Below are 14456 nucleotides of genomic sequence, written 5' to 3' on the forward strand. Positions count from 1 at the left end.
TTATTATATAATGAGTGAATAAGGCAATGAAATGATGAGTGGGATGTTATGAAAACTGGAAACAATGATAACTCAAGAGTTTGGTGCCTCCTCTTTTATTGCCAAAGCAATATCTACTATAGCATTTTATATCATACAGAGGTATATGGTATGTTCTATTTCAGCTTTTAAGCCAACTGAAAGCTCTCCCTTCTATAAACTATATATAACTGAAATGGAAAAAAGATATATATTGAAGACTTAGTCATCTTGCAGTCCTAAATGTCAAGTTGTCAAGTCCACTGAAATCCTTTGATGGATTGAAAGTGTTATCATTCCTAATTGTTCATAAAATTACTGTACTTATCTTCATAAGAGAAAATTATTCATGAACCCTTGAAAAATGATATAAATTCACTACATAATTAAACTTCCTTTCCTGGATACTGTAATACTGTAAATATCCGTGGGAAACTAATTTTTCATGCATTATGTGGTTGTGATTATGTGGTTGTGACAAATTTCAATCCTAACAAACAATCAAATTTACATTCATATGATCTTATAAAGTTTAAATCCACAAAATTCATATCCCCACCAAAAAGCTATTTTGATAAAATACAAACTTTCAATCCCAAGAGGTCTGAAGTTCAATCTGAATCAGTGAGGCTGCACTGAAGAGTGTGAAACCCGAATCGGACATTTTGACCAGAATTCCTGTTGATACACCACCTGTATACCTGAATCAGTGTGACTGCAATGAATAGTGTGAAACCTGAATTTCTGAAGATGCACTGAATAGTGTGATACCTGAATTTCTGAATATGCACTGAATAGTGTGAAACCTGAATTTCTGAAGATGCATTGAATAGTGTGAAACCTGAATTTCTGAAGATGCATTGAATAGTGTGAAACCTGAATTTCTGAAGATGCACTGAATAGTGTGAAACCTGAATTTCTGAAGATGCAATAAATAGCGTGATACCTGAAATTCTGAAGATTCAATGAATAATGTGATATCTGAATTTCTGAAGAGTGTGATACCTGAATTTCTGAAGATGCAATGAATAGTGTGATACCTGAATTTCTGAAGATGCCCTGAACAGCGAGAAACCTGAATTTCTGAAGATGCCATGGATAGTGTGAAACCTGAATTTCTGAAGATGCCATGAACAGCCGAATACCTGAAATTCTGAAGATGTAATGAACAGTAGAATACCTGAAATTCTGAAGATGCAAGGAAAAGTGGAATACATGTACCTGAATTTCTGAAGATGCAATCAACAGTGGGATACCTGAATTTCTGAAGATGCAATGAACAGTGGGATACTTGAAAGTCTGAAGACACAATGAACAGTGGGATACCTAAAATTCTGAAGATGCAATGAACAGTGAAATACCTGTATTTCTAAAGATTCAATGAATAATGGGATACCTGAAATTCTGAAGATGCAATGAACAGTGGGATACCTGAAATTCTGCAGCTGCATTGGACAGTGTGATATCCTAACTTTTGCAATGAACAGTGGGATACCCGAATTTCTGCATGTGCAATAAACAGTGGGATACCTGAAATCATGCAGATGCATTGAACAGTGGGATATTTTGTAGCTGCAATTAACAGCGGGATACCCGAATTTCTGCTCCTGCATCAAACAGCGTGAAACCCGAATCAGTGAGGTTGCACTGAACACTGTTACACCTGAATCAGTGAGGCTGCATTGAACACTGTTACACCTGAATCAGTGAAGTTGCACTGAACACTGTTACACCTGAATCAGTGAGACTGCACTGAACACTGTTACACCTGAATTAGTGAGGCTGCACTGAACACTGTTACACCTGAATCAGTGAGGCTGCATTGAACACTGTTACACCTGAATTAGTGAGGCTGCATTGAACACTGTTACACCTGAATTAGTGAGGCTGCATTGAACACTGTTACCCCTGAATCAGTTAGGCTGCATTGAACACTGTTACGCCTGAATCAGTGAGGCTGCATTGAACACTGTTACGCCTGAATCAGTGAGGCTGCATTGAACACTGTTACCCCTGAATCAGTTAGGCTGCATTGAACACTGTTACGCCTGAATCAGTTAGGCTGCATTGAACACTGTTACCCCTGAATTAGTTAGGCTGCACTGAACACTGTTACGCCTGAATCAGTTAGGCTGCATTGAACACTGTTACGCCTGAATCAGTGAGGCTGCACTGAACACTGTTACGCCTGAATCAGTTAGGCTGCATTGAAGAGTGTGAAACCCGAATCGGACATTTTGACCAGAATTCCTGTTGATACACCACCTGTATACCTGAATCAGTGTGACTGCAATGAATAGTGTGAAACCTGAATTTCTGAAGATGCATTGAATAGTGTGATACCTGAATTTCTGAATATGCACTGAATAGTGTGAAACCTGAATTTCTGAAGATGCACTGAATAGTGTGAAACCTGAATTTCTGAAGATGCAATGAATAGCGTGATACCTGAAATTCTGAAGATTCAATGAATAATGTGATATCTGAATTTCTGAAGAGTGTGATACCTGAATTTCTGAAGATGCAATGAATAGTGTGATACCTGAATTTCTGAAGATGCCCTGAATAGCGAGAAACCTGAATTTCTGAAGATGCCATGGATAGTGTGAAACCTGAATTTCTGAAGATGCCATGAACAGCCGAATACCTGAAATTCTGAAGATGTAATGAACAGTAGAATACCTGAAATTCTGAAGATGCAAGGAAAAGTGGAATACATGTACCTGAATTTCTGAAGATGCAATCAACAGTGGGATACCTGAATTTCTGAAGATGCAATGAACAGTGGGATACTTGAAAGTCTGAAGACACAATGAACAGTGGGATACCTAAAATTCTGAAGATGCAATGAACAGAGAAATACCTGTATTTCTAAAGATTCAATGAATAATGGGATACCTGAAATTCTGAAGATGCAATGAACAGTGGGATACCTGAAATTCTGCAGCTGCATTGGACAGTGTGATATCCTAACTTTTGCAATGAACAGTGGGATACCCGAATTTCTGCATGTGCAATAAACAGTGGGATACCTGAAATCATGCAGATGCATTGAACAGTGGGATATTTTGTAGCTGCAATTAACAGCGGGATACCCGAATTTCTGCTCCTGCATCAAACAGCGTGAAACCCGAATCAGTGAGGTTGCACTGAACACTGTTACACCTGAATCAGTGAGGCTGCATTGAACACTGTTACACCTGAATCAGTGAGGCTGCACTGAACACTGTTACACCTGAATCAGTGAGACTGCACTGAACACTGTTACACCTGAATTAGTGAGGCTGCACTGAACACTGTTACACCTGAATCAGTGAGGCTGCATTGAACACTGTTACACCTGAATTAGTGAGGCTGCACTGAACACTGTTACACCTGAATTAGTGAGGCTGCATTGAACACTGTTACCCCTGAATCAGTTAGGCTGCATTGAACACTGTTACGCCTGAATCAGTGAGGCTGCATTGAACACTGTTACGCCTGAATCAGTGAGGCTGCATTGAACACTGTTACCCCTGAATCAGTTAGGCTGCATTGAACACTGTTACGCCTGAATCAGTTAGGCTGCATTGAACACTGTTACCCCTGAATTAGTTAGGCTGCACTGAACACTGTTACGCCTGAATCAGTGAGGCTGCACTGAACACTGTTACGCCTGAATCAGTGAGGCTGCACTGAACACTGTTACGCCTGAATCAGTGAGGCTGCACTGAACACTGTTACGCCTGAATCAGTGAGGCTGCACTGAACACTGTTACGCCTGAATCAGTGAGGCTGCATTGAACACTGTTACGCCTGAATCAGTGAGGCTGCATTGAACACTGTTACCCCTGAATCAGTGAGGCTGCATTGAACACTGTTAACCCTGAATCAGTGAGGCTGCATTGAACACTGTTACCCCTGAATCAGTGAGGCTGCATTGAACACTGTTACGCCTGAATCAGTTAGGCTGCATTGAACACTGTTACCCCTGAATCAGTGAGGCTGCATTGAACACTGTTGCGCCTGAATCAGTTAGGCTGCATTGAACACTGTTACCCCTGAATCAGTGAGGCTGCATTGAACACTGTTACCCCTGAATCAGTGAGGCTGCATTGAACACTGTTACGCCTGAATCAGTGAGGCTGCATTGAACACTGTTACGCCTGAATCAGTGAGGCTGCATTGAACACTGTTCCCCCTGAATCAGTGAGGCTGCATTGAACACTGTTACGCCTGAATCAGTGAGGCTGCATTGAACACTGTTACGCCTGAATCAGTGAGGCTGCATTGAACACTGTTACGCCTGAATCAGTGAGGCTGCATTGAACACTGTTACGCCTGAATCAGTGAGGCTGCATTGAACACTGTTACGCCTGAATCAGTGAGGCTGCATTGAACACTGTTGTGCCTGAATCAGTGAGGTTGCATTTAACACTGTTACACCTGAATCAGTGAGGCTGCACTGAACAAGGCCACTTTTTATGCCTCCTTCTAAGAAGTGGGTGTATATTGCTTTGCACCTTGGTAGCATTTTTGGGCTTATGAATTAACTGACCTCTATAGTTTTTAGTGTCAGTAGGTCAACTGTCAAGGTTACAGGGGCCTGAAACTAGAAAACTGTTTCTGCACAATAGCTTGAGAAACAATGACCCAGAACCTTCAAACTTAGTATCATCATTATGTAAATCGAAGGTCAAGGTCACAGGGGTTATAACCTTGAACACAGTTTCCGCCTAATGACTTTAAAACCACTTGACTCAGTATCTTCAAACTTGATAGCATGATTGAACTTGCATGTATGAAGCTGATGACCCCTTTCGTTTTTGAGGCTAGCAGGTCAAAGGCCAAGGTCACAATAATCATGGGACTGAAAATTGGGACAACCTATCATGGGGAGCAAACATGTTTTACAAACAGCTCTTGTTTTCAATAAATACAGAGTTTCAGCATGGAATATAAAGCATATGTTTAAAAGCTAAATTGTAATAAAACTGCAGTACCCAAATATTAGGTTTCAAAAGAATGCAGGTGCATCTTGAACTTCTTTTTAAGAACATCTGAGCCGTGCCATGACAAAACCAACATAGTGGGTTTGCAACCAGCATGGATCCAGACCAGCCTGCGCATCTGCGCAGTCTGGTCAGGATCCATGCTGTTCACTTACAGTTTCTCTACTTGCAATAGACTTTGAAAGCGAACAGCATGGATCCGCGCAGGCTGGTCTGGATCGATGCTGGTCACAAAGCCATTATGTTGGTTTTCTCATGGCACGGCTCATTTGTAAACCTTGAATTTACCATACATTCACAGTTGGACACCTGTATGTTAAATATGTTTTGAAAATGAATTTATGCAATCATGATTAATCTACAGTCAAAACATTCATATAATGTGAAACTAAATCAATTAACATTATGAATCATTACAACCATATACCATACATAATTAACATGCATCAATACCCATACATACTTAGGTGAAGACAAACTTATGCAAGTCTAAAAACACTTGAGACATCACTTTGATAGACAGTTTTTGCCAGTTTTGTCAATATCTCAGATTAATGTTCCTAAATCTCTGATAATCCTCTAAACATGTAACCATTCCAACACAGGGAAGTAACTTGTAATGGCACTGATACTAATATAATACCTCAAACAGAGAGTAAAATGTACTGAAGCCCATTTATTATCCATGAAATGTAACAACCACTTACCAAAGTAAATTTAAGCTACAAACACAGTATATCCGTATATCCTATCCGTCTGAATGTTATGTAAATTTCACACTTAGCATGCTGAGAGATTCATTTTAAAATTATAGCATTTTCAAATTATAATTTATATGAAAACAGTTTATAATGAAGTTAACTCCAATGTTCTTTTGAAATAAACTGATGTCCATAAATAAAACTTGTATTAAATGACATAAATCACAAAATATTGTACTCGGTTTACAAGTAGTGCAATATAATAATGACAGTGGTAAATATATATAGTGGTAACATCTTCTTGATATACTACATTAATTATTGCATGTCAATACATATAACACTCCACTACATTGTGCTATATGGGATTCATTAGAATCCGTGATATCATACAGGTAAACAGTGTATTTAATGTCAACAACAGATCCATTAGATAGGATCTGTGCTCTACTATGGCCTGGTGAACACAGGACAACAAAATCAGTGATTATTAGTCTGAGCTTCAAGTCTTCAGTCTTTAGGATTAGACATTTAAATCTAAGTCCAGTTTCATTGCTAAACAATTATCACATCAAAGAACAAGGGGATCTTTGTTTGAAATTTGAGCATCTTTATCTAGCACTTGTAAGTTCCAAAATCTGAATTCTAGAGGGCAAGTCTGTGAATAACGTAAAATCAAAATTATTCTGCTCATTTAGTTCCAATAAATCTTCAAATATTCTGCCCAATAGGAGTTGGTACTCACTTGTCATATTTTCATATCTTTTAAAACAGTTATGAAATTTGGGAAGACAATTATAACATGTCACTTAAAGACAGATGGTCAAGTATGATGTTTAGTTTTGAATTGAGTTTCGATGTAATCTGGTCTCGTATAAAAATTTAAACCAGATAATTGGAAACAAGAGAGCCATGATGGCCCTAGATTGCCCACCTGAGTTTCAGAGCAAAACAGGCTAGACAGTGTGCAACCTTGGAAGAGGACCATAACATGCTCCAGGTGTCGAAAGTTCAACAGACTGTAGAAGTCTATTGCATATATTAAGTGTGGAAGATGACAAACAGTTCAAACATTATGCTTCTTAGGTTTTTAAAATTAGGTGTAACAAGAGCCATGTCAGACATGGCTAATCCCCCCACCGGGCATATCATAATTGAAGGATGTGGTCCGCATCAGGGGTTTTAAGATGTGGAAGAAAGAATAAGTCAGTAGTGAGGTGGTTTACTGCTAAATTTTATTAATTTTCATGAAGAGTATAACTATGATGTTTTTCTATATGGCTACTGTAAAAAGAAGGAATGGAAAGCTAACAGGGAACAAGAGTGCCAGAATGTCACAATATATGCCCGTCAAAGCAAATTTCTTTACTCTAGCAGCTGTATTTGCAAATGGAATGTTAATTTTGTGGTTGTTTAGTAATCATTGTAAGTCTTTTGTTTTTTAAAGTCCACAAAAAAACTCCTTACTAGGTAGAGATACCTTATATATAATAAAATTAATAAAAAACACCTAAAACTGGAGAGTAACATCTATGCTGTACCACAGAAAAGTGGTCTTGTTTTTTCCCTAGGGTCAATTATAAAAATGTTACAATATAAGTTATAAGTTATTTATAGTAACAACTAAGGGAAGTTAATCTTTAAAAAAAAAAAAAAAAAAAAAAAAAAATTGCTAGTCCACACAAAAATCTTTATCAGGAAGAGACTGGTCAAAACACACCTCAAAATTGGATTAAGCATGTTTGTTGTACTACAGAAAAGTGGTCTCAATTTTTCCCTACGACTAGTAATGAAAAAAGTTACAATAAAAGCTATTTAAAGTAACAACAAAGGGAAGTAATTCTAAAGAAGGGAACTGCGCATGACACTTCGTCTCATGATGGTGTATAATTGTGCCAAGTTACATCAAAATCCCTCCATGCATGAAGAAGAAATGCTTCGGACAAAGTCATTCTTGTATCTGACCTTTGGCCTCTAAGTGTGACCTTCACCTTAGGCCTAGTGACCTGGATCTTGCGCATGACACTCTGTCTCGTGGTGGTAAACATTTGTGCCAAGTTATATCAAAATCCCTCAATGCATGAAGAAGAAATGCTCCGGACAAGGTTTTTATTCTTGTTTCTTTTGACCTCTAAGTGTGACCTTGACCTTAGACCTAGGGACCTAGTTCTTGCGTATGACACTCCGCATCGTGGTGGTAAACATTTGTGCCAAGATATATCAAAATCCCTCCATGCATGAAGAAGATATGATCCGGACAAATTTCTTTAAGAAAATATGATAAAGGTGAATAACTCAAAAAATAGGCAAGGTAGAGTTATTGTTCTTGCACACTGCACTTCCTCCCAATAAGTTCTATCAGTGTATGAAGTTTGAAGAAAATCCCTCCAGTACTTTTGGGGTTATGCTCCGGACAAAATGTTTTAAGAAAATATGATAAAGGGGAATAACTCAAAAAATAGGCAAGGTAGAGTTATTGTTCTTGCACACTGCACTTCCTCCCAATGTGTTCTATCAGTGTATGAAGTTTGAAGAAAATCCCTCCAGTACTTTTGGAGTTATGCTCCGGACAAATTTTTTTAAGAAAATAAGATAAAGGGGAATAACTCAAAAAATAGGCAAGGCAGAGTTATTGTTCTTGCACACTGCACTTCCTCCCAATGTGTTCTATCAGTGTATGAAGTTTGAAGAAAATCCCTCAAGTACTTTTTGAGTTATGCTCCGGACAAATATCGTTGCGGACGCACGGACGGAGGGCATTTCTAATATCCCCTTCACCTTTGGTGGGGGGATAAAAATACAAACAGGCAACTGGAGCAGGCTGACGGTGTTTTGGAAGTCCTCTTTATAATGGTACCTGCATCCCATGGTTCATGAAAAGAAGTTTTTCACAGGTATTTCTATATTCCATCTAGTGGTTCTGAAAGGGGGCCAGTGAATCTTACAATGATTCTACAGACCAACTTTGGTGAAGATCCATGAAGCCTTTCATGATCAGATGTTATTTAAAGGTATTTCTATTTTTAGCTCTAGTGAAAAAGACCTTAGGCCAAATTTAAAAAAGTCTCTGTTTGCTGTCTCCCGAGCCTACTCTGTCAAGTTGGGTAGGTAGGTAGGTAAAAATTTTTTTTTATTCCAATGCTATTTATAACTAATTATTTTGTATTTCTCGTGAAGATATATGAATAAAATATGAAAAGATATCTTGTGTCATTTTATATCTGATTTGTTGATACTCAAAAAATCTATATTTTAAATGACACAGTGAAGCTTCCTTCTGCCCTACTACAACAATGACTAAAATTCTAAATTGTTGTTATCATTTTATGTGGGAGAGGTGGACCTCAGTCTGGGCAGGATATGTGGTGATGTAAAACGTATTTTATTTCCGTGGGGTTTAATTTTTTAATGATTCAATTTTGTTTGTTGTTGTTTTTTTTTTTAATAGACAAACTTAATATAGGGGAAGAGAGTGATATCTGTGCCATGGATCCATGGTAATGTGGTTTAAAAGGATTCACAGAAAAAGTCACACTTCCAATCTCCGAATGTCAATCTAAAAATACTCCTTTCATAAATACTGTGGACAAAGACAAACTTTACTCAAAAAGTAATTTACATAAGCCTCTCAATGCTGAAATCTATTTGAATATGTTACGAGGAAAATATGAACACATTTGATAATGAATTATTTAACAAGAGATCACAGAGTGATCTTGGCGCCCACCAATGTGCCATTTTTGAGTGTTCCAAATTTCAAGACTTACTGACTAGCTCAAGGTCAAATTTCATTTCCGTACACAACACTGTGCATGTGGTCCAAATTTGAAAGCTGTAGCTTGAGAAATGTGAAAGTAGGTCACTAGATCAATCTTAAGGTCAAAGTTTAATTCGGTACACAAAACTATGCAAGTGGTCCAAATTTGAAGGCTGTAGCTTGAGAAATGTGAAAGTAGGTCACTAAGTCAAAATCAAGGTCAAATTTCACTTCAGAAACAAATCTATGCATGTAGTCAAAAATTGAAGCCTGTACCTTCAAAAATGTGAAAGTAGGTCACTAGGTCAATGTCAAGGTCAAAGTTTGTTTCGGTACACAATCCTATTCATGTGGTCTAAATTTGAAGCCTGTAGCTACAGAAATGTGAAAGTAGGTCACTAGGTCAATCTTAAGGTCAAAGTTCATTTTGGTACACAAAACTACGCAAGTGGTCCAAATTTGAAGGCTGTAGCTTGAGAAATGTGAAAGTAGGTCACTAGGTCAATGTAAAGGTCAAAGTTTGTTTCGGTACACAAAACCATGCATGTGATCTAATTTTGAAGCCTGTAGCTACAGAAATGTGAAAGTAGGTCACTAGGTCAATCTTAAGGTCAAAGTTCATTTCGGTACACAAAACTATGCAAGTGGTCCAAATTTGAAGGCTGTAGCTTGAGAAATGTGAAAGTAGGTCACTAGGTCAAAATCAAGGTCAAATTTTATTTTGGAATACAGAACTATGCATGGGGTCCAAATTTGAAGCCTGTACCTTCAAAAATGTGAAAGTAGGTCACTAGGTCAATGTAAAGGTTAAAGTTTGTTTCGGTACATAAAACCATGCATGTGGTCCAAATTTGAAGGCTGTAGCTTGAGAAATGTGAAAGTAGGTCAATGGGTCAAAATCAATGTCAAATTTCATTTCGGAACACGAAATTATGCATGTGGTCCAAATTTGAAGCCTGTACCTTCAAAAATGTGAAAGTAGGTCACTAGGTCAATGTCAAGGTCAAAGTTTATATCAGTGCACAAAACTATGCACGTGGTCCAAATTTGAAGGTTGTAGCTACAGAAATGTGAAAGTAGGTCACTAGGTCAAAATCAAGGTCAACTCATGTCAAGGTTCATCTTGCCACTCAAAACCATACATGTGGTCCAAATTTGAATGTTGTAGGTTATTGACAAGAAGTTTTTAAAAGCTTTTCCCTATATAAGTCTATATGAACCATGTGACCCCAGGGCAGGGCCATATTTGACCCTAGGGGGATAATTTTAACAAACTTGGTAGAGAACCACCAGGCGATGCTACATTACAATATCAAAGCCCTAGGCTTTGTGGTTTGGACAAGATTTTCAAAGTTTTTCCCTATATAAGTCTATGTAAACCATGAGACCCCCGGGGCGGGGCCATATTTGACCCTAGGGGGATAATTTGAACAATCTTAGTAGAAGACCACTAGATGATGTCACATACAAAATATCAAAGCCCTAGGCCTTGTGGTTTTGGACAAGAGGTTTTTCAAAGTTTTTCCCTATATAAGTCTACATAAACCATGTGACCCCAGGACGGGGCCATATTAGACCCCAGGGAAATAATTTCAATCATCTTGGTAGAGGACCACTAGATGATGCTTCATACCAAATATCAAAGCCCTAGGCTCTGTGGTTTTGGCCAAGACGATTTTCAAAGTTTTTCCCTATATAAATCTATGTAAATTATAGAAATAAACAAAGGGCCATAACTTACTAAAAATTTGTTGAACCAGTCTGATTTTCAGGGGGACACAACTAGGGTACCAATACATCATTCTGACAAAGTTTGGTCAAAATCCCCCTGGTAGTTTCTGAGGAGATGCGATAACGAGAAATTGTTAACGGAAGGACGGACGGACGGACGGACGGAAGGACGCCGGACCACGGACGCAGAGTGATTTGAATAGTCCACCATCTGATGATGGTGGGCTAACAACAGAAATCTTACCTCATGAAACACATGTGCCATATTGTTTTCCCTCCAAAATATAATAGTGTGCATTAGGCGTAAAAAAAAATGTGTTTGTTTCTGGTATCCCTACCTACCCTAAATTTTTGGCCCAGCCCTAAATGTTTTTATGGCCTTGGAGAATACTTTTTTCAACTTTTTAACAAAAAGTTGCAAAAATGCATTTTTTATGATTTAAATATGGTGAGTGATGTTAGAAATCAACTTACTGATGCTCTAAAAGCATAACCCCCTTATTTGTATTCATTTTTTGACACAAAAATAATTTCCGAAAAGTCTCCCTTAATAAACAAAAGCTGTCATTAATGGTGACAAATGCTCCCGAAGCGCATTGACCTTTGACCTGGTGACCTTGACCTTTGAACTGGTGACCCCAAAGTCAGTACGGGTTGTGTGCTCAATAAGTACTATCAGCATGTGAAGTTTGAAGGTCCTAGGACGGGTGCAGTGGTTCGCAAGTAAAGTGCCTTCATGCAAAAAGTTAACGTTGTGACGAACGAACTAACGAACGGACGGACAGTTGAAAACTAATATGCCTTCGGAGGTATAAAAAAAATCCCCCCCCAAAAAAATTGTCCGACCTACCTAACCTAATTTTTTTGAGCATGTTACCAGAAACAAAGAATTCTTTTTTAGGCCTTAGCAATAAATTCATTTTTAGTGCTCAGAGTTCAGGATTTTGGTTTACCGTCTGTATTTCAAATCATGAAACGTGACATTCTGAACTATTTTCATATTAACATCCAATATTATAACTGATGAATTTCGCGCAGCGGAATTGAATAACAAGAGCACCACCATGCGGGTGCTGACACTCATCTGATTTTTTTTTTGTATAATAGAAAAATTGTCCTACCCATGATTTTCTAAGTCCAAAAAGGGCCATACTTCTTGCAAAAGTCAGGATGGAGTTATGTTTCTTGATGTACATAGTCAGCTTATGATGGTGAACAACTTTTGCAAGTTTCAAAGCAATAGCTTGAATAGTTTAGGAGAAAAGCTGACCTAAACTTAAAACTTAACCAATAAATCTGATATTTTCTTGCAAAAAGCAGGACAAAGTTATGTTTCTTGCTGTACATGGTCAGCTTATGATGGTGAACAAGTGTTGCAAGTTTTACAGCAATAAAACTTAACCAAGAAATCTGATATTTTCGAAGTCCAAAAGGGGCAATAATTCTTGCAAAAAGCAGGATGGAGTTATGTTTTTTGATGTACAGGGTCAGCTTATGATGGTGAACAAGTGTTGCAAGTTTCAAAGCAATAGCTTTGATAGTTTAAGAGAAAAATTTGACTTGAACATAAAACTTAACCAAGAAATCTGATATTTTTGAAGTCCAAAAGGGGCAATAATTCTTGCAAAAAGCAGGATGGAGTTATGTTTTTTGATGTACAGGGTCAGCTTATGATGGTGAACAAGTGTTGCAAGTTTCAAAGCAATAGCTTTGGTAGTTTAGGAGAAAAGTTGACCTAAACATAAAACTTAACCAAGAAATCTGATATTTTCTAAGTACAAAAGGGGCCATAAATCTTGCAAAAAGCAGGATGAGTTATGTTTCTTTCTGTACAGTGTCAGCTTATGATGATGAACAAGTGTTGCAAGTTTCAAAGCAATAGCTTTGATAGTTTATGAGAAAAGCTGAGCTAAACATAAAACTTACCGTAGATACCCATGTATAATGCGCACCCCCGATTTTGGCCCAAAATCCTGGGAAAAAAACATTTTTGGTCAATTTTGAGGTGGATGGAAAACGAAAGTAGAGTTTACATCGACACCGGTAATAAATTTTATTTCCGCGGCAGAGAGCAGCATCGGTCTCGCGGTACTATCGATTTTTGTTTTCTCGAAAATAAAACCAGTAAAATATTGTTTTATTTGTTGTATTACCTTTTTAATTAACTATTTTGAATAAATAAACAGCAGCTGATTCAATATTTCGGAATGGTATCTTTCAAAATGACATGAGCTTCTCAATTCAAACCAATAACAAAAGGTGTGATAGTCTTTTTGTCATGATCAAATAGCCAGTAATTACCGGCAATTAACGTGTCACCTCGTGTCAATTATGTTGTTCACAGTTTGATCTCGGTTAAAGATAATTCTCGATCTTTAATTAGTATCATAATTTTTGTGATTTATTAACATTTCTTTCATCAAAATACTTTTAAATTTATATGAAATTAATTTTGTTTGAAAGAAAAATAAACCATTTGATCTTTTACGGAACGTAACGGCAATCTTAGATTTTAGCGGTGACAGTAAGCGCGGGGAGTAGTTTCCCTTTACCAAAATGGCGAACATCGGTAACAAACTTGTTTTGAAGTTGGAAAATTGTCTATACCTGTGTATTATGCGCACCCACGATTCGGAGGTGGTCCCGGGGTAAAAAAACTGGGCATTATACATGGGTATCTACGGGTAACCAGGCAACGCCGATGCCGATCAAGTGATGACAATAACTCAACATTTTTTTTCAAAAAATCAGATGAGCTAAAAATGGTGGCATCCATACCGTTTCTGGCGGCAGCGCATATGAGTTTAATTGGGAGAGGTGTACTGAATGAATAAGACAGGTTATTCTTCTCAGGACCAGAAAGAACAGGAAATACAAGTTCCTGCTGTAAATTCTCTTTTGATTTATATCGACCTGAAAAGAGACTGGAATAGCCTTCTGCAAACACAATATTGCTTCTTTCCCGCCAAAATTATACTAACATGTCCACAATGTACTTTTTTTCGCAAGCGTACACAATCTACCTCATTTCAAATTTACCAAAAGTATCCTCGAATGTTAAACAAGAGGTTCTTACATAATTGTGTATAGTTTTTTTTTGTGGTTACGTTTTATTTCCTTCAGAATGGACAGCACTTGCAGCAGACGACTTTGTTGCTTTTTGTTAACGATGCTTTCTATAAAAGATAGGTTCTTATTTGCAACATAATTATTGAAATTTATCAGCAAAAACAACATTAACATCTAGAAAAATATTAT

The 14456-nt window shown here is 37.6% G+C and overlaps 1 protein-coding gene across 4 annotated transcripts in view; it reads right to left on the reverse strand.

The window, feature by feature from the left end:
• The window catches only part of LOC128548898 (rab9 effector protein with kelch motifs-like), a 41656-nt gene that overhangs the window by 17661 nt on the left and 9539 nt on the right, over positions 1 to 14456 (reverse strand). The window contains exon 1 of one of the 4 annotated variants that reach the window (XM_053524510.1): positions 5717 to 5962. The exons of 2 other annotated variants lie outside the window; for them this stretch is intronic. The gene's annotated coding sequence lies outside the window, so the exon portion shown is untranslated. Of the gene's footprint in view, positions 1 to 5472; positions 5661 to 5716; positions 5963 to 14456 lie in introns of those variants that run through there. One more of the 4 variants, XM_053524511.1, reaches the window with a different exon arrangement.

The sequence above is a fragment of the Mercenaria mercenaria genome, chromosome 15 (genome assembly GCF_021730395.1).
Source record: "Mercenaria mercenaria strain notata chromosome 15, MADL_Memer_1, whole genome shotgun sequence".
Taxonomy (NCBI): Eukaryota; Metazoa; Mollusca; class Bivalvia; order Venerida; family Veneridae; genus Mercenaria; species Mercenaria mercenaria.